The sequence below is a fragment of the Mustela nigripes genome, chromosome 1 (genome assembly GCF_022355385.1).
Source record: "Mustela nigripes isolate SB6536 chromosome 1, MUSNIG.SB6536, whole genome shotgun sequence".
NCBI classification, from domain to species: Eukaryota; Metazoa; Chordata; class Mammalia; order Carnivora; family Mustelidae; genus Mustela; species Mustela nigripes.
The window spans coordinates 134,695,648-134,719,144 of record NC_081557.1 but is presented as its reverse complement, the minus strand read 5'-3'; the positions used below and the strand labels follow the sequence as shown (position 1 = coordinate 134,719,144).

General features: G+C 35.6%; 1 protein-coding gene and 1 long non-coding RNA gene across 3 annotated transcripts in view; one reads left to right on the top strand and one right to left on the bottom strand.

Annotated features, from left to right (window-relative positions):
• The window catches only part of SPOCK3 (SPARC (osteonectin), cwcv and kazal like domains proteoglycan 3), a 486,709-nt gene that overhangs the window by 373,318 nt on the left and 89,894 nt on the right, over nucleotides 1-23,497 (bottom strand). The gene's annotated exons all lie outside the window — the stretch shown is intronic.
• The window catches only part of LOC132000525 (uncharacterized), a 72,815-nt gene continuing 51,398 nt past the window's right edge, over nucleotides 2,081-23,497 (top strand). For both annotated transcript variants that reach the window (XR_009399379.1, XR_009399385.1), the window contains exons 1-2: nucleotides 2,081-2,259; nucleotides 17,755-17,899. This is a non-coding gene — a long non-coding RNA (uncharacterized LOC132000525). The remainder of the gene's footprint in view (nucleotides 2,260-17,754; nucleotides 17,900-23,497) is intronic.

Genomic DNA, 23,497 nt, shown 5'->3' with positions numbered 1-23,497 from the left:
TTCTTGAAAACTTATAACCCCGACAACTCTTATCAAAATCCTTGATAATTTTATTATCTACACTGATGACTGTTGATCTTGGTATTTCACTCAGCTCCTCGATGGCCATTTCTTCAACAGGTTTGCCCTCCACATACTTCAGCTACTCACATAATCATGCCTATGATTGTTTTTTTTTTAAAGATTTTATTTATTTATTTGACAGAGAGAGAGATCACAAGTCGGTGGAGAGTCAGGCAGAGAGAGAGAGAGAGAGAGAGAGAAGCAGGCTCCCGCTGAGCAAAGAGCCCGATGCGGGGCTCGATCCCAGGACACTGAGATCATGACCTGAGCCGAAGGCAGCGGCTTAATCCACTGAGCCACCCAGGTGCCCCATGCCTATGTTTTTAATTACCAATAATTGTCACTGCTTTAAAAGAACTCAGCCGAAATATCCTACTGACCAACCACTATTTCCCTTTTTTCCAGCTTTCTTCCAAAAATCCCTCTGACCCACTTGTACTTTCAATCCATCATTAGAAAATTAAAATTAATGTTATAATAAATTCTATTATCAACCTCTTTTGGTGTATTTGTGTGTGTGTGTGTGTGTGTGTGTGTGCGTGTATATAAAGATATACCTTGGGTATATCTTTAGGAATGGACTTCTGAATCATAGACTATAGGTAAGTCATACATTTTAATTCTACATACATTTTATACTCCATGATATTGTTTTTGTGCTTGAAGTTATGATTTACTTATATTTTCCCACATATTTTTTTTTCTTTCCATTACTCTATTCTTCAATGATTTTAGGGTTTTTCTCTGTTTTCATCTTTTTGCACCAAAAGAACTACTTTCAGTAATACTTTCAAATGAGAGTCTACAGCTGATGAATTCACTGTTTTACTCTGGTTCCAGATACTTACTTTATTCTTCAGTCCAAAAGATATGGGTATAGAACTCTTTTTGGCAGTAAAGGTTAGTCCATTATCTTCTGGCTTTCATCATTTCAGTTGATAATAGTTAATTGTCAATTTTATTGTTGCTCCATGAAGGCTAAACCTCTCCTAATGCCACCCCCCAGCTGCTTTTCAGTTTTTAATTTCTTTTTACCTTATGTTTTAATATGCTCAGGTAGCTTATGCTTGTTTGGTTGCCTGTGTTTCCCTGCTTGGCATCTATAATAATTCTTGAATCTATAGATGATGCATTTTATCACTTTTAGAAAGTCTCAATAATTTCTTCAAGTATTATATTAATATCACCTTCTCTCTTCTGTTTTTCTTCAGTTACAATTACACAAATTAGACCTTATTCTCTATTAGAAAAAATAGGCCATTTTATCTTTTTCTTCCTCCATTTTTTTCACTTAAAAAATTCTTCTGGTGCTTTATTCTAGATATTTTCTCCTGAAGTTTATTCTAATCATCTATTCTTCTTTACCTAATCCATGGATCATTGATCTTCTTTTGTAAAAGTCTAGATAGTAAATATCTTATGCTTTGTAGGATATACAGTTTAGAAAACTCTGCATGTAATACACAAAGAGTCATAGACATTATGTAACCAGGTGGAAATAACCGTGTGCCAATAAAATATTAGCTATTACGTATGCCATATTTGGACCATAGTCTGTAATTTGACAATCCCAGGTCTAATATAACCTGTAGAGTTCATACTTTCTATTACTATATTTTTTTATATCTAGACTTTATATTTGACCATTTTTATAGTCTCTAGTTCTCTGGTGAAGTATAACATGATACTGAATATTTTCTGAGCACATTAATTGTTATTTTAACATTTGTGTATGATAATTTCAACATCTGAATCAATTCTAATTCTATTGGTTTTTTGTTTTTTGTTTTTTTTCCCTATTAGCCATATCTCTTGCTGTATCTGTTAACTTTTCAAGAAGCTGAAGCCTTAGTATGAAAACCAGTAAAGGCTCTAGATAAAACATTATCTTGAGCACGTAGTTACCACAGAGACACAGCACTTAATACAAACCAGGTTAAACTAGATCAAGGCTGAGTTTTAGTGCTTTTAAGACCTGGTGTATTTCTGCTTCTCCCTTATTCCCATGGTTATTTATTTCTAGGAGTCCCAAGTGAAAGTCTTGGGGATTTATTAGGGTCCCTATTCAGGGGCAAGCCCTGAATGCTGCATTTTTCTCTTCTGTATTATGTGACTGCTGATAACTGCATTTAAGTCTTCACTTCTTTACTATGGGATTCTGTATGGCTTACCTGTACCTTCCCAGCTTATGAATTGGTAAGTGTCTAGAGAAGATATGCAGTGCTTGCTTACTTGGTCTTTCTTTCCCAAAGAGATCTCATTACTCTATCTTGGCTGTCTTGGAAGTCCTGGACTTCTGGATTTCACCTACCAGTCTTAAGAAATGGGGAGAAACTCTATTTAGGTTTTCAGTCTCTTAGCAGCCATTCTGCTCAGCTTCTTAGCTTCTCTCTCATCTTAGAATTGGATATATATGCCTTGTAGTGAAGAGTGGCATAGGGTATCATGTTATCTTCTCTTGGGATTATGACCTTTCAAGTACTTACTTGCTACTCTTTGAATGCCTTTAAATAGATGTTTGATTTTGCTGTTTGTTTGCTTCTTTGATTAACTTCTAGCTCCCTGGTTTTTGTTTTGGTTTGAGAGGACTGTTATAAGCTAGTCCGACATTTCAGAGGAATGAAAATTTACGTATTACTTTTAAATCTTTTGAAAATAATTCAACATGATCTTTCCTCCTCTTTTTATCACTCTTGCAATTTATTTTCAGTTTGCTATAGCAAAATCATGCTCTGCATTTTTCTTCTCTGCTCCGTATCTGAGCAGGTCCTTCAAGTTGTATTACCCACATTTCCTTGCTGTCTGGCTTCCTGTTGGCTTTGGAGAGGGGGAAGCATCAACAGGGAATTAAAGCATGGCAGCTGAAAGGCTGAAGCATTCCTTCCTTTCTTCATGTAAAGCATTTTTCAACCTTTGCCCACAGGTTCTCTGGGGAGGCTGCTTTTACCTAGGTCTAGCTTCCATTTGGTTAGTGTCCTCTTGTTCTGCCCCTTTGATGTACTTTAGGCCTAAGGGTAGGTGATTGGGTTTCTTGCTATTGCTTAAAACTTGATGTTTAGCTTGACCTTGGTTATCCCTTAATCCAACAAGTTACCCTTTTAATAGCCCCTTAGTTAATGTTTCATCAGTTAATCTTTTGAATAAGCCATCTGCTCAGACCCTGACGGATACACTTTCATGTTCCTCATTGGGGTAATTAGAGGGATTTTTGAGGATATATAGCTAGGATGGTTAAGTTCTTGCCCCAAACTATGGACCTTTTAACTAATGCACACCTGTATTTGACAGAGTAAAGCCTGAAAGATAACAAATAGTAATAATTTTATGAGAAGAACTCCTGAAATGCAAGTGTACGTTAATGGGAATTGTACAGATACAGACACAGGATTAAAAAACAAAACATTAGTTATAAAGCAGAACAAGAAACATAGAGTTGTTAAGTAAGATTCCAAGTGGCAATGTACTACAAAGATAAGTCAGTAATTAAAATGCATTGGCCTGGACTAAAATGGGATGGAAAAAGCTCATCTGGCTTTAGTTTGTCAGTGTCATTGACTCTGAGTATTTTTCATTACTACAACAATTAGTCCAAGATTTGCAGCTCTTCCCTTGCCATGCTGACCTTTTTACATTGATTCTTTTTACCTGCTGCTAAGATACAAAATCAATATAATCAAGCAGGCAAATCACTTGATACTGAAATTGTGTGATAATAAAGGAGAAAATCTAGTTGCCCAGTGTCCTTGGATGTGCTTTTTCATGTATAAAGACAGGCACATACGCCTACTTTAAAGTAGGCCGGATTTACACTCCCATATCTAATATAGGACCTTTATTTTTAAAGGAGTGCTACTGGACAGAAGCCAATGAGCAGACATGTCAGGTTCACTTTTGATACCATCGGTCTTTGATGACATCATATAGTATTTCTTTTTTCTTTTACTTGTATGATAGTTTTGTTAGATTTCCTCCATTCCTCACTTTTCTCCTATTTCTGCATTTCATCTGATATAGAGCTAGTTGAAACCAGATCTATAATGGCATAGGGTATCATGTTATCTTCTCTTGGGATTATGACCTTTCAAGTACTTACTTGCTTTTAAAGGGATGATGCAAAGGGATGGTGTACCCTGGTCATTTTTCTTACTTTTCCATCTTCCATGCTTGTGGGAGACATGCTGGTTATTTGAAGTATTAATAGCAGCCCCCTCAAGCCCTGTGTTTTTCCTGCCACAGTCCTGGATCTTGTTCACAAAAATCCAAAGCAAATTGCTTCCTTGGTAGGAGTGTTCTGACAATTCCTTAAGTTATAGTATGTTAGCCATCATACACATCTATGTATCAGTCAGCTTTAATATACTACTAAACAATCTGTATTTTAAAAAAGGTTGGAGTACTTGTAAAATTTGTGAAAAATCATATTTATTTATTTATTTATTTTCAGTTAACCAGCATGTAACACATCATTAGTTTTTGACATAATGTTCAACAATTCAGTTTCATATAACACCTAGTGCTTATCACAACACATGCTCTCTTTAATACCCATCACCTGGTTCCCCCTTCTTCCCACCCCAATATGTTCTGTAACCCTTAGTTTGTTTCCTGGAGTCCAGAAACCATGAAAGCATGGTTTGTCTCCCTGTCTGATTATTTCCCATTCAGTTTTCACACCCTTCCCCTATGGTCCTCCACTCTATTCCTTATGTTCCACATAAAAATCATTTTTAGAACCCTGAGATCTATTTGGAAATCTTCACTATTACCATTTTACCTTCTGAGAAAGAATATATATCCTATAGGGATTCCTATGATTTAGGTATTTGCTGGAAATTATATTTTATTTAGGTATGTTATGTGTTAATCAATTTTAAGAGTGATAAAACATATATACTGATTTAAGATTGTAGTACATTTCCTTTTGAATATTTCATCAAAATTAAGTTTTCTAAAGTTACTTTTTAAAATAGTGGTGATATATTTTAAAATCATTATTATGAATCCAGGAATCAACCCAGTAACAGGAAAATTTTAAAAATTTACAACATATCTTTTCCCTTTGGAAGCAATCTTCACATAACTCATCTATGATAATGATATTACATATTCTCAAAATGTAACGCATTAGTGTTAACTGGTGATAAGTTGAGATATTCATTCTTAATGTCTAGTTGGAAACTAGTCCCAAATTTTTAAAATTGCTGTTTAACAAATTATACAAGTCTTATATAGAATAATATATTTTTATAGCTTATTTGTAATTCATTCCATGAATAGGGCAGATGGGGCTAGTTGGAATTGTCATCTCAACTAGTGCCTTATATTTGCTGAGATTGGGTCTCATGACTGTAATATAAAAATGCATTCTGACTAAAGACCGGTTGTTTATCTCAACTTTTAGTGGAAAAGAGTGATCAGTGTTGGTGTTTAAATTATGAAAATATTTCAGAATTGAACTGCAGTTGAAAAGTATATTCCTTTTTTTTAACTTTATTTTTTAAGAGTAGTTGAAGCTTCACAGCAGAAATGGGAGGAAGATAGAGATTCCCCTTGCATGGCCTCTTGCATTATAAGCATCACTGCATTTGTTACCAAGGATGAGCCTACATCGACCTTTAAATCATCCACAGCCCAGAATTAACCTTAAGATTCAACTTGCTGTTGTACATTCTGTGGGCGTAGACAATCTTATAATGACACATATCCATCTTTCTAATCTCATATATAGTAGTTTCACTGCCCTAAATATTCTTTGTGCTCTGTGTATTTATCCCTCCTTCTACCTCCAAACCCACGACAACCACTGGTATTTTTACAGTCTCCATATTATTTTTCTTTTTCCAGAAACATATAGTTGTAATCATATGTATAATGGCCTTTTCAGACTGGCTTATTTCACTTAATAATATGTACTAAAGTTTCCTCCATATCTTTTCATGGCTTGATAACTGATTTATTCTTAGCACTGAGTAAAATTCCCTTCTCTGGTTGTACCATAGTTATCTTTCCATTTACCTACCAAAAATAAGTAAATAAAAAACTGAAGGATATCGTTGGTTGTTACCAAGTTTGGGCAATTATGAATAAAACTGCCTTAAAGATCTATGTGTATATTTTTGTGTGTCCATGTTTTACAACTTTTTTGAGTAAATGCCAGGAAGAGTGATTGCTGGATCAAACGGTATGTTTAGTTTTGTCAGAACCTGTCAAATTATCTTCCCACATGGCTGGACCATTTTGCTTTCTCATCAGCACTACCTGATAATTCCTATTTCTTCACATCCTCGCTGGCAATTTGTGATACCAGTGTTTCAGATTTTCGCAATTCTATAAGGTGTGTTGTGTGGTATCTTACGGATTTTCCTGGTGGCATATGATGTGGAGTATTTTTCATATGCTTATTTGATATCTGTATGTATTTTTATATTTGGCCCATTATTTAATTGGGTTGTTTTCTTAATTTTATAATTTTATGAGTTCTTGTGTATTTTGGATAGCTGTCTTTTTCAGATGTATTTTTTGCAAATAGTTTCTCCTGCTCTGTGGCTTGTCTTCTAATTCTCTTGACATTGTCTTTCACTAAACAGAAGCTTTTAATTTTAATGAAGTTCAGGTCATCAATTATTTCTTTCATGGGTTGTGTCTCATGTTATATCAAAAAAGTATCACCATATCCAAGATTTTCTAGGCATTCTCCCCACTGAACAGGGAGCCTGATGTGGTGCTTGATCCCAGGACTCTGGGATCATGACCTGAGGTGAAGGCAAATGTTTAACCAACTGATCCACCCAGGTACCCCTTTTCTAGCAGTTCTATAATCCATTTTTTCTTTGTTTAAGAATTATTCTAATTTTTTATTTTTTATAAATATATATTTTTATCCCCAGGGGTACAGGTCTGTGACTCGCCAGGTTTACACACTTCATAGCACTCACCAAAGCACACACCCTCCCCAATGTCCATACCCACCCCCTTCTCCCAAACCCCCTCCCCCCAGCAACCCTCAGTTTGTTTTGTGAGATTAAGAGTCACTTATGGTTTGTCTCCCTCCCAATCCCATCTTGTTTCATTTATTCTTCTCCTACCCACTTAAGCCCCCATGTTGCATCACCACTTCCTCATATCAGGGAGATCATATGATAGTTGTCTTTCTCTGCTTGACTTATTCTAAGTACAAGTTCTATATAAGCACTTTTAAAAATATATCATATTAGAGAAAAATAAATGACACATTGTTTTTATGTTGGATTATATTTAGATTTTTTGACTATAAAAGTAGCCAGTGTCTTATGAAATAAAATATACTTGCATGACATCTGAAACATGGTTATTATAAGTATTTAGCATAGATACTATTGCTAATTAAAAATTTTTAAATGAAAAAATTACCTTACCTAATATAGTAAGTTATATAGTACCATCGAGGGTACTGATGGAGTCACCTTCACTTGTGGGGATAATTATTAATAATCCATAATCTTAAATTAAAGGATTATTTAGCTATTTTGTTAAAAACTTCCTGGATTTTGGGCTATATTTTAGAAGTTCCTCCTCCTACCTACTGATGTATTCATTCATTCAACCAGAAAATATTTATTAACTACTTTTGTAGACACAAGAATGGTTCAATAGATATTTGTATTATGGATAAATGATTAAGTAGTATGAAAATGAGAGTGATATGCATTCTTTCTTTAATGAATACTTATCTATCATCTTTTATGTTTTGGCTCACTGATCCTCCATTTATGAAGAGTCTTTCATATATTAACCCTTACTCTGGAACCTTTACCTGTAAGTCATATAAATAAAAGATAAGTATTTTTTTCCAGACATGTGTTTTTTAAACGAAATAAGATTTTTAAAAGACATTTTAGTGCTCAGATCCCTTTCTATCCTAAAAGGGAGAACAAATATGGTGGCAGGAGTTGGTGGAACATCTTTTACTTCTTTCTGTTTGTTAGTTTGTTTGTTTTCTCTGAGAAATAGGGAAAATAAGAATTCATAAACTCAATAAAGATAGGAGACGATGTATTGTTAATTTGAGGAGAAGAGCTCTGGCCTAGTCTTCTAGAAGTGTAGAAGAGTAAATGGAATAGGAAAAAGATACGGGGTACCACAGGTACCACAAAGGTAAGATGGTAAGACTCAAATTGTGACACAACTCACATGGTAATATGTTTTTCTCTAGCTGCATGATGCTTTGTGAGTTCAGACCCCAAGGAGGAGGAAATTTGGCTTAAGCTAGGATTGTGACTTATCCAGGCAAATGGTTTGAAGGGAGCATAACATAATGGAGTTATGGTTACATACCTGAAAGAAATTAAAACTTACCATGGAATTTAAACTAGTAATACTAGAATGAAAGCATAAGGATGGAGTGATAAAGAATACAGCAGATACACTAGAAATAATTGGAAACAATGTAAATGTGTCTTCACAGAACTACTTACAATTATAGTTAACGAGAACAAGTCAGATAACCTATAAAAACATATGTGTCTTAGGGGCCCCTGGGCGGCTCAGTTGTTGAGCATCTGCCTTTGGCTCAGGTCATGATCCTAGGATCCTGGGATTGAGTCCTGTATCAGGCTCCCTGCTCAGAGGGGAGCCTGTTTCTTACTCTCCCATTCCCCCTGCTTGTGCTCCCTCGCTGTGTCTCTCTCTGTCAAATAAATAAATGAAATCTTAAAAAATATATATGTATTTCAAAACCCATTCATGGAGTTAAGGATTTAAAGAAAGCTCAAGGTAGTAATAAGTTCTACATGGAGATAAATGTTTCCTAGGGCAGAAGTGACCCATGGCTACTGACCTCTAGGGCCATGTGAATGCAAGAGCAAAACCTGCCGTAAAAAAAGACAGACAGCAGAACCTGTAACAATTTAAACTGCCACTTGTGGGGCTAAGATTAGGGAGTAGGATTCTGAAAAGCCCCAGTCACCTTGTGTGATCTCATCAGAGTGCCAACTCTTTCCCACAGGCTGTTTATTGAATACACAGGGTCGTCATGGAGAAGGCTGAGAGCAGGGCCACAGTGCTGAAAGGTCTGCCTCAAGTGTGCAAAGCAGAGAAGGCTGCAAAAGCCTGTACCAGACAGAGCACCAAGCTGAGAGAAATACCCCTGAGGCACACAGGACCCCCACAGAGTGTTAGGAGTCTACAGCTGTCCAAAAGGTTAGGTCACAACAGGAAAGTGGGCAAAATCCCACCAGAGGTGTTCCAGGCTTCCAGCAAGAGCAAAGCAGCGACTAACTAAAGTCTGGGTACAGAGCCCACGCTGGGAGGGCTCTCTAAGAAAGTGGGAATCCCAGGGACATGCTGGAGCTCAAAGTAAAATCCTATCACCCAAAGAACTGGGTTGTAAAGCATAGAGAGATTTCTGGAACCGCCAATATGGAAAGTTCAGAGAAATTCCTGGTCTCACTCATTTGAAACAGTGGAGAATCAATTATTATTAAAATGTGCTGTCTCCTAATATACAGCCTTTCTGAATTTTGCTGAGCAATAATGTACCTGGATATAATGTATCTTTTTTGCATGTATATGATTATAATTAATCTAAAATACAACCTACTAGATCCAGCTGCTAAAAGAGATTTAAAGCTTATATGATATAATGAGAATCACATATCTTGTTTAAAAGCATTCTTATCTGAAGATCTCCATAATCACCTATAAATCCAACATAATTATTTCCTTGCTTTCTTTTCGTTACTGCGCTATTAGATTTCAAAGAGTGCTTATCACTAAGACTTGTTCTTAATTAAATAAATTCACTCTAATGAAACCTAGAAATACCCATATTACTCACTTTTAAAGGCTGCATAGTTTTAGGGTTGAAATGTTCCTGTGAATAGTTTATACCTTAAGAGTCCGTCTCATTTATTTTGTCTATATTTTATGATGGCTTATGTAGCATTTTCAACTTTAAAATTCATGTCAATGAATCCTTCTGAACACCAGGTGCCATCCTAGTTAAATCTTAAATAGACAAATTGCTCATGTTTCATGTACTAGTTATTCTTGAAAAAGCTTCATCAAAGTGGCATTATATCCTGTTTTACAAGTACGTTAAGCTCTTTTTCCCCCGGGGGTGGGGGGAAAGGATAACTTGGCATTCATTGCTCAGGAAACAGAAATACTGGAAACAGAAATATTGGTTTCTTTGGGCTGTTTTCTTCCTTCCTTCCTAAATACTCAAATGTCAACAGCAAATCTATGAGAAGGGATTTAAAATAATCCATACCAACTTTCCAATTTTTATCACTCCTTTTCTATTATCTCTTCAGTTCCAGTTCTTCTTACCTGTACTTACATTATTACAAACTCTAACTGTTCTCTCTGACATCAATCTCAGTCTTATGGATTAATCCACATACCAGCGGTCAGGACTGAATAGAGAAGTTCACCACAATGCCAGAGCAAACAAGCAGTGCACAAATAACTATAGTACACAACAGCTAGTTCACTGCAACTTTATGTTCTGAACTAGAAGAAGCAGAAAAAAGCCCCATTTCATTTTTGCTATGGAGGGTCACAAGAATTATTTGTAATGGCAATCGTGGAGTTAAATAGAAGTAACGTTTCTATTGGTTTTGTGGGAATGTAGGCTCCAAGACAGGTGGAAAACAGCGTTTTAACCAACACTCACACATAAAAGACATAATCTAAGAATGAGTGTATAAACAGAAGAGGACTTTTGTGAAAAGACTGAATGAGCTTATGAAATAATTCCTAATAAATGCATGTTAGAGCAGATGTTTTAGGGTGGAATATTCCTGGGCTTTAGAAAGAAGAGTCTTTGGAAAGGTTTTCCTTCTAATACTCCTTAAATAATTACTTTTACCATCTGAAAATAAAAGGCTACTAAAATTTGTCAGAAAGAATAACAAAAAAAATGCCTGCTGATATTATGCCTTGAGATCTGACCAAATAGTAATTTCTAAAATAATTTCTATCGAAGTCATTTAAACCATCAAGAGGAATACTTGGAACACTTAACAGAATTCTAAAGCAGAAATATGCAGCAAAATTGAAGGCTCGAGGCTGACATCAGTCATAGCTTGTTGTTTGGTGCTTACCATAAAAGCAGTGAATCTGAAGTATGTAGAAAGAGACTGCTATGTTTTTAATTTACCAGTGGTTCCATTATTCCCTATTGTCTTATATATTTAATCATTTTCATTACCTGCCTGAGCCCTGAAGTCATGTGGATTGTAATCTTGTGTGATCACCACTACTGTCAATAACCTTGCTCTTTTTACCAGTGCCCCAAAGGTGTTGTTTAAAAAAAAGAGAGAGGGAGGGAGAGAGAGAGAAGAAAAGATAAGAAAACTAAAGAAAAATTACTTGCTGATGAAAATACCTACATAAAAATAAAAAGTTTAATGATTTCTGCTGAAATAGCTTATATTTAAGAATACACACTTCTATTTTTTACGTGGTAGTCTTTGTGTTTCTATAAATGAGGGTCATGAATCTAGATGCATAGATTTCTGTGCACATTAAAATGTATGTTTCAAAATTGCACTAAATTTTAAAAGGCACAATAGCATTGTAATTAACAAGAATGACTCTGGAGCCAGGCAACCTTGGGTTTGATTCCTGTCTTATCAGTTTCTAGCTGTGAGTGACTTTGGATAAGTAATCTGTGCTTCAATTTTCTTAAGTATAAAATGGTGATAATATTTTTTTTCTTGGAATTTGGTTGTGGGGGATCAAATTAGTTAATATTTGGAAGGAGTATATCACAGTATCTGATACATATATAGTTATGCAAATTTTAGATATTATAGTTATTTTAATACCAAATGTTTCAAAAAACATTTGTAAAAATGAGGAGAACTACATTGATGTTTCAATCATATTAAAGTGATGAATTGACAATCAGACACTGTTAAAATGATTTCTGAAAACAAGTAATGTAATCACTCTCAAGGATTATACTCCGCATTGTATGTAGTAATGTCTGTTAGCACACCTAGTCAAGAAGTAATGCAGATTTGGGGGAGGAGGGGTGCCTAAGTAGCTCAGTGGGTTAAGCATCAGACTCTTGATTTTGGCTCAGGACATGATCTCAGGGTCCTGGGATGGAGCCCTGTGTTGGGTCCCCTGCTCTGTGGGGAGCCTGCTTCTCTCCCTCTGCTCTTCCCCCTACTCTCTCCCTCTCTCTGTCTCTCTCTCAAGTTAAATAAATCTTTATTATTTTTTTTAAAGATTTTATTTATTTATTTGACAGAGAGAGAGATCACAAATAGGCAGAGAGACAGACAGAGAGAGAGATGAGGAGAAGCAGGCTCCCTGCTGAGCAGAGAGCCCTATGCGGGACTCGATCCCAGGCCCCTGGGATCATGACCCGAGCCGAAGGTAGAGGCTTAACCCACTGAGCCACCCAGGCGCCCCTAAATAAATCTTTTAAAAAAGATTTTTTTTTTTTTGCCCTGGTATTTAGAATTTGTGACTAAATTTAGTATTAGCTATACATTTGAATGGATATTATCCTATGATGTAATAGAGAACATTGTTTGAAATGGTCATAATTACATTCAATTTAAGGTCAATGCGTTTTTTAAAAAAAATTAATGTCAAAAATTGTTATCCTTACATGAATGAAAGTGTTCATTTAAGTTATTTTATGTCATGCCCTATAAAATGTAGAATTATTTTCTTAATGTTATCATTTGAATTAATATCAGCATTGCATAACATCTTAGTTTATATGAGGATTATTTCTATAACAAATCTGTAATTCTGTAACAAATCTCTCTTTTAAAAAAAAACTATTAAACTCCTCTCCTCAGGATTAATGGTACTCTTCATGCAGGTCCAAAATCCATATTATTATATTGAATATATTATATTATATTTAAATAAATTTGATAATGAATCAAGGGCCCTCATATCTAAATCTAAGAATATATTTAAATAATATACAATTTGTATAAATATATGAATACCTAAAGTGGTTTTTGAAATACTGATATTTAGTGCACAAGACCTCTCTAGGTTAAAGAAGCTTATTCTTTTTTTTTTTTTAAAGATTTTATTTATTTATTTGACAGCGAGGAGCACACACAAGTGGGGGTGGAGGAGTAGAGTGAGAGGGAGAAGCAGACTCCCTGCTGAGCAGGAAGCCCCACGTGAGGCTCTGTCCCAGGGTTCTGGGATCATGACCTGAGCTGAAGGGAGACCCTTAACTGACTCAGCCATCCAGGCACCCCAAAGAAGCTCATTCTTTTCATGTAAATAGCTTATATTTCTCCCATCATATCACAAGATGGGTAATAAGAATTACTTCCTCACATAAATTTAGAATTTAGAATTTAGCCAATTCTAATTCTGCTTTCTGTTAGCACTCCAGTGACTTTTCCCTTGAGTTTTACGTTACAGTGCTGGGTTAGAGATGCCAGAATCTGTTAGTGCCATATAAGATTTCTTTTCAGGTTTAAATTTTAAAAAAGAAAAAAGAAAAAAAAGAATCTGGGTGAGATTACTTCTTGTATATTAGAGCTAAATCAAATGATAGGAGGCAATTTTATGCATATTAATTCCTGTATCCTTAACAAAAATATGTTATGAATACATAGCATGAATAAAATGTAAAATTGCTCACATAAGCACAAATAAAAGCAAAATAATACAAAAGGAAACGTCTGGACTTAATAATGGAAAAGTGTTTTTCCAGGTTCCCCATTAATAGTTTTCAAGAGTATATTTGTTTAGCTAGTACATTGCCTAAGCAAATGAATTTAAAGGGCTGTTCATTAACTTTTCCTCCCTATACACTGGTGGGGCATCACTATTGCTTCCTTTAGAAATTGAGTATCTAATGAACATTACAAAACTACAGTGTAGGATGAAAACACTGTCATATTGTATTGGTGAGATTATCACTTATTCAGACAAATGAAATGCACCACTGACATAATATTCATACATATCAATCATTCTTTTATCTGGCATTGGAAAGATGAAGTAAATACAGTGATGAGATATTTGGATGAGACTCATAATTATTACAAAACTCATTTAGAATTCCTGGAGAACATTAAAAAAAAAATACATGATGAATATCTTCACACCAGCAGTGTTAAAGAATGATAATCAACTCATTAAAACTTACCCACTATTGCAGTGTTTTTTTAAAAAATATCTTTATCTTGTGTTCAAAATAATAGCAGTACAAGCCTTAGAATAATGGTAAAGAGAACTAGAGACTATGTTACCAAATAATTAAGAGAAATATGTTTACGGTTTTAAGAAGTAAAGGGATGATAAAAACAACAACAATAACAACAAAGTTTTTAGAAAATGTTCTCGTGAAGACTAGTGTTGTGAAAGCAAACAGAAGGAGAAGGAATGAAGAGGGCAATATAAAAAGTTTAAAAACATTATTCCGGTCTGTAAGACACGTAGTCTCAAATGAGGGAGGCAAGACACAGTAATATAGAAAAAGCAAATAGCATTTAAAGTGGTAAATTAGGGGCGCCTGGGTGGCTCAGTGGATTAAAGCCTCTGCCTTCGGCTCAGGTCATGATTCCCAGGGTCCTGGGATCTAGCCCCGCATCGGGTTCTCTGCTCCGCAAGGAGCCTGCTTCCTCCTCTCTCTCTGCCTGCCTCTCTGCCTACTTGTGATCTCTGTCTGTCAAATAAATAAATAAAACCTTTAAAAAAAAATAAAAATAAAGTGGTAAATTATACTATAATGCAAAGGTAGGAAAATTGCTTATTCTGAATTTTACACATGAATGGCATGGGAATTCACAGGCTAAGGACCATCATCAGTACCTGTGTATTGTTACAGGCTCAACATCACTTTGTAAGGGAGGTATCATGGCTTAAATTTACTCTCACAACTAATCTCTTGAAGATGGTGGGGCAAGCTGTCCAGGTTAGCTTCTTCACATTTCTAAGCAGGGCGTCAAAAGTACTGGTAATTGAATTAAAGGTTACAACATACAGATCCGCAGGAATTTTCATATTCTACACTCTAGGCTGGTTGTAGTCATGCTTCCAAATTGTCAACTCTCTGCTAAATCAAGTTGTTTTATTTATTTATATTTATTTATTTATTTATTTAAAGATTTTACTTATTTACTTGACAGACAGAGATTACAAGTAGGCAGAGAGGCAGGTTGGTGGGGGGGCAGGCTCCCCTCTGAGCAGAGAGCCTGAGGCGGGTCTCGACCCCAGGACCCTGAGATCATGACCTGAGCCGAAGGCAGAGGCTCAACTCACTTAGCCACCCAGGCACCCTATCAAGTTGTTTAATGTTTCTAGGCTTTGTTATATAGCGTTTCCTCCACCGCTAAACTGGGTTTATGGTCCCGTTAACTTGTGGCATGTCTGATAGAACATACTATCCATGTTAATTGTGCCTTTTGCTATAACCAGAGCCTGGAAAGAAGAGCTCCAGGAAGAGATATCTTACATTACATTTTCTTCTCAGAGAATCCTGGATACCACCATCATTTGGTTTTCATCTTGCCTTTCTAGTAGCCACTTTCTTCATTCTCTTTTGTTGCTCCTACTCCTCTCCCTGACCTTTGAATCTTAGAAAAGCCCACAGCTCATGATTAGTCCTTGAATGCCTTTTCCTTTCTATCTTCCACTCTCCAGGAATTTCTTTCAGACTTATGACTAAAATGTAGGCTATACACTGAAGACTTCTTAAAATATTTCTCCATCTCAGAGTCCCCCTACACTCCAGACACGTATACCATTCTTTACTCAGACTCTCTGTTCAGATATCTTAACAGGCATCCGAAACTCAATATGTCCAGAACTTGGCTATTGCCTTGTTCCCAGCCTCAGGATCAGATTTTTGGGGCACCACTTTTTTTTTTTAATAAAAAAACAATTAGTTAATAACAAATCTATTGTTCTAGTCAGTCATAACACAGTCTTTGAAAAGATCTTCATGAATCATTTCTCTCGTGTCCCCCATTCGGCTGGCTGTAACTTTAAAATACATCCTGTACATTTAGCATCACCTCCCAGCTGTGGTATTAGAAGGATTCCTAAATGATTTGCCTGCTTTCTTTCCCTGAAACTTTCAGTCTATTTTCTGCAAATCTGTCAGAATAATCCTTTTAAAATATAAATTGAATTATGTCATCCGATAGGAGTCCTCCATTGTTTTCACATTTGACCCATAGTCCCTAACATGACTTACTATACCTGGCCCCTTATCACACTACCCCATGCCTCATGACTCTCTCTCCTTCACTCATCCTCTACTATACCAGGCGCAATAGGGTCTCATGGTCTTCCTACTCATCCAGCCTCTGCCTAGAGTGTTCCCTCCTTATCCCATGTCTGCATGGCTGCTTTCTTACCTACTTCAGATTTAACTCTAAAATCACTTTTTTTTTTTTTAGTGAGGTCTTTTCTGTCGATGTTATCTTAAAGGTCAGTCCCCATTTAGCATTTACCCCTCCCCTTTTCCTACCATATTTTTTGTTTCTATGTTTGGGGTTTTTAATTAATTAATTAATTAATTAATTTGGTTTGCTTTGCTCTTTAAAGTTTTTACTTTAATCCCAATTAGTTAAACAGAGCATTATTTTAGTTTCAGGTGTACAGTATACATCCCCCGTGCTCATCATGGAAACTGCACTCACTCCTTAATCCTTATCACCTATTCAGCCCAACCCCCACTGTTCCTTATAATTAACAGTCTGTTTCTGGATTTGCATCTTTTTTTTCCCTTTGCTTTTTTTGTTTCTTAAATTCTACATATGAGTAAAGTCATATGGTATTTGTCTTTCACTGACTTATTTTGCTTAGCACTCTGCTCTCTAGCTCCATCCATGTCATTGCAAATGGCAAGATTTCATTCTTTTTATGACTAATATTACTGTGTGTGTGACTAATGTTCCCATATTACTATTTTTGGTGCAGTTATAAATGGTACCATTTTCTTAATTTCTCTTTCTACTCCTTTATTATTGGTATATAGAAATGCAACAGATGTCTGTACATTTATTTTGTTTCCGGTGACTTACTGAATTCATTTTATCAATTCTAGCCATTTTTTTTTTTTTGGTGGCATCTTTTAGGTTTTCTATATATAGTATCTGGTCAGCTAAATTTTAAAAAATTATATATTTCCCTAAATTTATCCTTTTACTGGATAGTTTCTTCACTAGAATATATCCTCTTCCATACTGATTGGGGATGCCTTTTACTTCTTTCTGTTGTCTGATTGTTATGGATAGAACTTCTAGTACTATTTTGAATAAAAGTGGTGGAAGTGGACATCCTAGTCTTTTTTCCTGACCTTGGGAGAAAAATATTTTTCTCCATTGAGGATGATGTTAGCTATTGGTTTTTCATATGTGGCCTTTTTTATAATGAGGTATAGTCCCTCTGAACCTACTTTGTCGAGAGTTTTTGTCATCAGTGGATGTTTTATTTCATCAAATGTTTTCTCTGCATTGACTGAGCAAACTGGAAATAAATCCCACTTGATCAAGGTGAATGTTTTTTTTTTTTTTTTTAATTTGTTATTGAATTCAGTTTGCTAGTATGTAATTGAGGATTTTTGCATCACTATTCATCAGGAATATTGGCCCGTAGTTCTCTTTTTTACTGGTGTCTTTATCTGGGTGGTATCAAGATAATGCTGGCTTCATAGAATGAATCTGATGTTTTCTTCCTTTTCTTTCTTTTTTTTTTTTTTTTAAGATTTAATTATTCATTTGACAGAGAAAGAAAGATCAAGAAAGCAGTGGGGAGGGGCAGCAGGAGAAGGAGAAGCAGGCTCCTGCTGATCAAGTAGCCCACTGGGCCTTGATCCTAGGACCTGAGATCATGACCTGAGCCAAGGCAGGTGCGTAATTGACTGAGCCACCCAGGCATCTCTTTTCCTTCCTTTTCTATATTTTGAAATAGTTTGAAAAGAATAGCCAATAAGTCTTCTTTAAATGTTTGGTGGAAATTACCTGTAAAGCCATCTGGTCCTGGACTTTTGTTTGTTGAGTTTTTTGATTACTGATTCAATTTTAATTCTGGTAACTGGTCTGCTCAAATTTTCTATTTCTTCCTGTTTCAGGTTTAGTAATTTATGTTTCTGGGAATTTATGCATTTCTTCTCCATTTTCCAATTTGCTAGCATATAGTTTTTCATAATATTCTCTTACTTCTACTATATTTTATCCATAGTGCTAAATTTTAAAAAATTATATATTTCCCTAAATTTATCCTTTTACTGGATAGTTTCTTCACTAGAATATATCCTCTTTTTTTTTTTAATTTTTATTTATTTGACAGAGAGAGATCACAAGTAGGCAGAGAGGCAGGCAGAGAGAGAGAGAAAGGGAAGCAGGCTCCCCGCTGAGCAGAGAGCCCGATGCGGGACTCGATCCCAGGACCCTGAGATCATGACCTGAGCCGAAGGCAGCAGCTTAACCCACTGAGCCACCCAGGCGCCCGAATACATCCTCTTTGAAGGCATGGATTTCTGTGTTTCTATTTACTGTTACTAGAAAAGGGCCAGGCAGGTAGCACAGAATAAATACTTGTTGAATAAATTGATGACAGATCTTGAGACAAGTACTGATCAGGCTATACACAGCTGTAACTGAAAGACAAAAGTTAGTACTTCAAAATAAAAACAAACAAACAAAACCACCTTATCTCTTTCACCTTATCTCATGACTGAGCAGGCAATAGAGAACTGGTAGGTCAGTGGGGCAGCACTGATGATTTATGCAGCTTCTAACATATTGCCCTGTCATCTTCCCTGTATTGGCTTCATTTTACAGTCTAAGATGCCCTCACTTATGATTTTCAGTTAGAGGGAGGAAAGGAAAAGAGAAGTGGAGGGCACGATCTTCTTTCCCTTCCAGAGCCCAACCCGAAAGTTGTATACCTTATTTCTATTTATGTATCATTGACAGTAACCTACTCAAAATAAATCTAACCTTAGCAGAAGATTAGAAATGCAGATTTACACTTAGTTACTAAATACTTAGCTAAAAAAAAAAAACCGGCAAACAAACAAAAAAGGTGAAAATTTTAGTAGATAACACAGGCAAAATTTTTTGCCCAATCTTCTAACACCCAACCCTGTTTACATACAATGACTGGCACCTAAGGCAAAGCCCGTCAATCCAGTCTGATGGAAATCCTGCAAAGAAACCTGATTGCTGACACATTGACAAGCTTGATGCCTCCATGAGTTTGCAACTCTTGAAATACTCAAAAACAGTCTTCAAAGGGCTAGCAATCTCCTTCCCAAGTCCTCTCTACCTCAGCTAGTCTAAGCTTGCCTATCACTCATCCTTCCGACCAAGTACTAATTAGCATATGACTTATTAAAAAAAAAAAAAAAGACACAAATGCAATAAAATCAGCAAAACCTATTGGCTTTTATTTGTTCCAAGCATTGGAGTCTTACAACTTCCATTTTCAGCCCCTGACTTCTCTTTCTCCCCTGACTTTTCTCTCCTTACAGAGTCTCACACAGTTTTGGGTGGGAAAAACAAGCAAAACAAAATAAAACAAAAACTTGCCCTGTGTTTGGACCCAAATATCTCCCTCTCTCTTTTTCTGGCAACTCCACCTTTATCCTGCAAGGACACCCCAGACATGTCCAGCTGAAAGATGGTTCAGATTTCTGAGAACCACTTACAGAAAGGTCAAGTGGTTGAAGAGAATTTATTTATTTATTATTTATGTTCTAGGGGGAAAAAAATCAGTTAAAGGAGATATGATATAATGGTTTCCAAGAAAGTGTTCCTGAAGGGTAGAACTAAGGTTTGATCTACAATCAAGTATTATCACTTTCTTTTACATGAAATGTGTAAGCAGATATTATTTTTTTTTAAAGTTTGGTATTCTAACTTAATAGAGAATAGCAAAACAAAAGACCAAAGCAAAAACAAACATACAAGCAAAGCATACACACTTATCTTTATACTTTGAGGTACTTCCAAGACTACTTTTTATATCATAGGAAAAAATAAATCAAGTACACCACCTAAAAGGCAGTAAGAACAAAAGCAAAACAACCAAAAAAGTCTGTGTTGGGAAATTTCTTAGTTGGTAACCAATTATTCACCTAATGGAAATATACAAGAAGAGAGTGATGATAAATAACAATACCTTGGGTAAGTTGAGGAAAAAAAAATTAAAAATTGGCCTAAGCTCCTCCAAACTGTAACTTCCCTTTATAGCAGAGACAAAAGGAAAATATTAAAATAAATTATCACATACCTATAACAAAAATCCCAAGAAAGACCTTGGAAACAGCATGTGACATTTAATAGCTCCTTGATGCTCTAAACACGGAAACCCTCTGACTTCCTAAAGAAACTTACAAAATCAATTACCCCTTCCTCTTCTGGAATTAATTACACCTTTCCTCCTGTATCTTCAGACTCTCACCTTACCAGATCTTTACTCTCAGCAGATAAAAATGTTGAAGCTTTTTTCCACCCATAAATTGCAAAAAGTATTCAGATCTTCTAGTTTGTCCCCTGCATACTCAAGCATTTGAAAAGCTCTCTACTTCTCCTTCCATTACCTCATAAGCCCAAAGCCATCTGACTACTATCAGGACGACAGGATCACTTTACCAAAACTCTTTTAACTTTAGTTCCCTTATTGCCAAAACTAGACTTTTTATCCCTTATCTTACTGAAACTGTCACATCTCACTTTGTAAATCTCATTTCCCTTTTGATTCTTCTCCACATGAATTCTTGGGACACCACCATTCACCACACTGTGCAACAAAGCAGTGGCCTTCATCTTCTCAAAATCCATCCCTCTGGCTCCTATGTTCTGTGCCAGTAGTGCATTTCTATATGACACTTGCTCTACTCCCAACTGCCATGTCCATGAGAGAGTCTGAAGCCCACTCCATATGTGTCATTAATCTCTTCTGCCAGATCTAACAGGAACATCTACTCTATCCTAGCAGCCATCCCTCAGACCCATCCTGGATGGAGGGCTCAAGTGTGATGTCTTGGCTTTCCTGGATTCCTGTGGGCATCAAGGCACTGGATTGAGGTGTTAAATGAATTTTTGAGCAATGACCCTTATGGCCCATTGCATCCCTGACCCGTACTCATTATTTGGTGGCTGTCTTCCGCTGTCATCAAACCCCTAAACATTGAAAGAACAGGAGGGCCATGAGAGTATGAATGGTACATAATGGTGATTTTTGAAGGATTGATTCTGATCAGTATGTTCAGCATTACCTAGGAAAATGCTAGAAATACAAATTCTCAAATCTCACCCCAGACCTACTCACTTAGAAACTCTAGAGGCAGGCCCTAGCAAACTGTATTTTAACTAACCCAACATCTGATTCTAATATAGGTCCGAGTTTAAAAAAACAAAACAAAACAAAACAAAACAAAAACAACTGTTTCCTACCAGGATTAAGTGCTAGCATGCTGGCTCCAGACACTAGAATCAGCCCTCAGTAACACCTGTTTGTTTCCCTTCTCCACAATCATCTGCTCACCCTCATGGATGGAGGTGGCACAGCTCTCCCTAGTTCCTGTCGCTGTTCCTTGCCAGAGTCCCGCCTCATCTTTTTCATCCTGTTCCATTTAATGCTTGGGCAGTCCCTCTTCTACATCTCTGATCTATTCCATTTGTAATGCCAAGCATTCTTTTTTTCTCTCTTCTCTCTACCTTTCCCTTCTCCTTCCTTTTTCAGGCAATACCTTCTTCTTTCTTTGTTATTCCAATTATAATGATATTTTAAAAATACAATAGTTACAGAACAGACTGTTACGTAGCATCATAAAACACACAGTCAATAAACACACTTAAAATATGGACTTGAGAATTTGCAAATTTACAAGTCTGTATTTCAACTGCTGAAGAATCTAAATAAAAAAAATAAAATATAAATTTGCCATAATGAAAAGAGGGAAACTATTGATTTTTAAGTTGCATAGATATTTAGAATAGAAATTATTTAAAATCCGTGCTGAGATTTCTTGACCTCAAATTGTGAGGTGTTGGTTTCATTATCATTTGGGCTTCCATACTGAAAATCTGGAAGTCATCTAGTTATGATGGGTTGTTTCAGTGGTGTCTGGAGTGAATCTAAGGATAAAACATATTTCCAAATATGATTTCCAAAAATAAAGTTAATAATAGAGTTTTTAACTAGCAAAGATACATTATTTTAATTAGACATCAAAATTTGGGACCTTATTTTTTTACTAGGGAAACGCATCTAAAATACTACTACTAAACAACATCAGAATATGAGAAATACAATGCAAAGTCTGTATAGAGAAAAAAAGATGTGAAACCATTCACTATAATACCACAAATTTCTGATAGTTGGCACTCATTACCAATATTTTAACCTAAGGTGAATTTCATGAACTTCAAATAAAAGGGGTGTGCATTGGGGAGGGTATGTGCTTGGGTGAGTGCTGTGAAGTGTGTAAACCTGGTGATTCACAGACCTGTACCCCTGGGGATAAAAATATATATTTATAAAAAATAAAAAATTAAAAAAAAAGGTGTGTGCAATTTAGATGTGCTTGTACTTTAAATATCTTTCCACCAGAAATTTGTAATTAAATGTCACATTAGTCTGTATAAAATCACTATTAAAATACATATATATATATACACACACATATATATATGCTACTTTAAATCAGTGTGTCTTGCTGTCAGTAAAAATACGTTTTATAAGGAAATGATTGAATTATAGAATACTATATTATAAAAATGTCATTAGGAAATTTTAGATCCCAATATAGTTTAAAATAATAAAATTGAATATTTGAAAGATGTTTTAACTGCAGATAGAAATATTACTAATAAGCAGTTATAGGGGTCATTTGTAACTATGTTCATCAAAGCAAATATACTAAATCCATGCACAGTTTTGAGACTCTGGAACTAATGATGGACAAAAATCAACAAACCCCAAATGGAACATATACCTGAAATTTTTATTATTTGAATGATCCTAAGACCCAGATATTTGCAAATTCTATAAATCAATTACATGCACACACACACACACACACACACACACACACACACAGAAACATGCACAAGATCTCATGGTGGGTGAAAGAACCATTTATCTTCGTTATTTGGGGCTAAAATTTTGTTTTTTCCCCAGCACATTGAAAATTAAATTATTAAAACAATAAACAAAAGCAAATGAACCAAGCTAAATACAAAAATATTCTAAGCCATGACATAAAAACCAGAACTGGTTCAGATAACAGTTCTATGACATTAACTCTTATGATAACTTCAGGCCACTCTGCTTCAAGCATTTCATGTATGGTTCTTGCACTCCTTTATGCCATGGGACTATTCTGGGTTGGAAACAATTTAGACGTTATTCAGACATGGGTAAAAAATAAGATACACATTCAAAAGAAATAATGAAAAAATAACAAAAAAGAGCCCACAAGGTTTAAGTACTATTA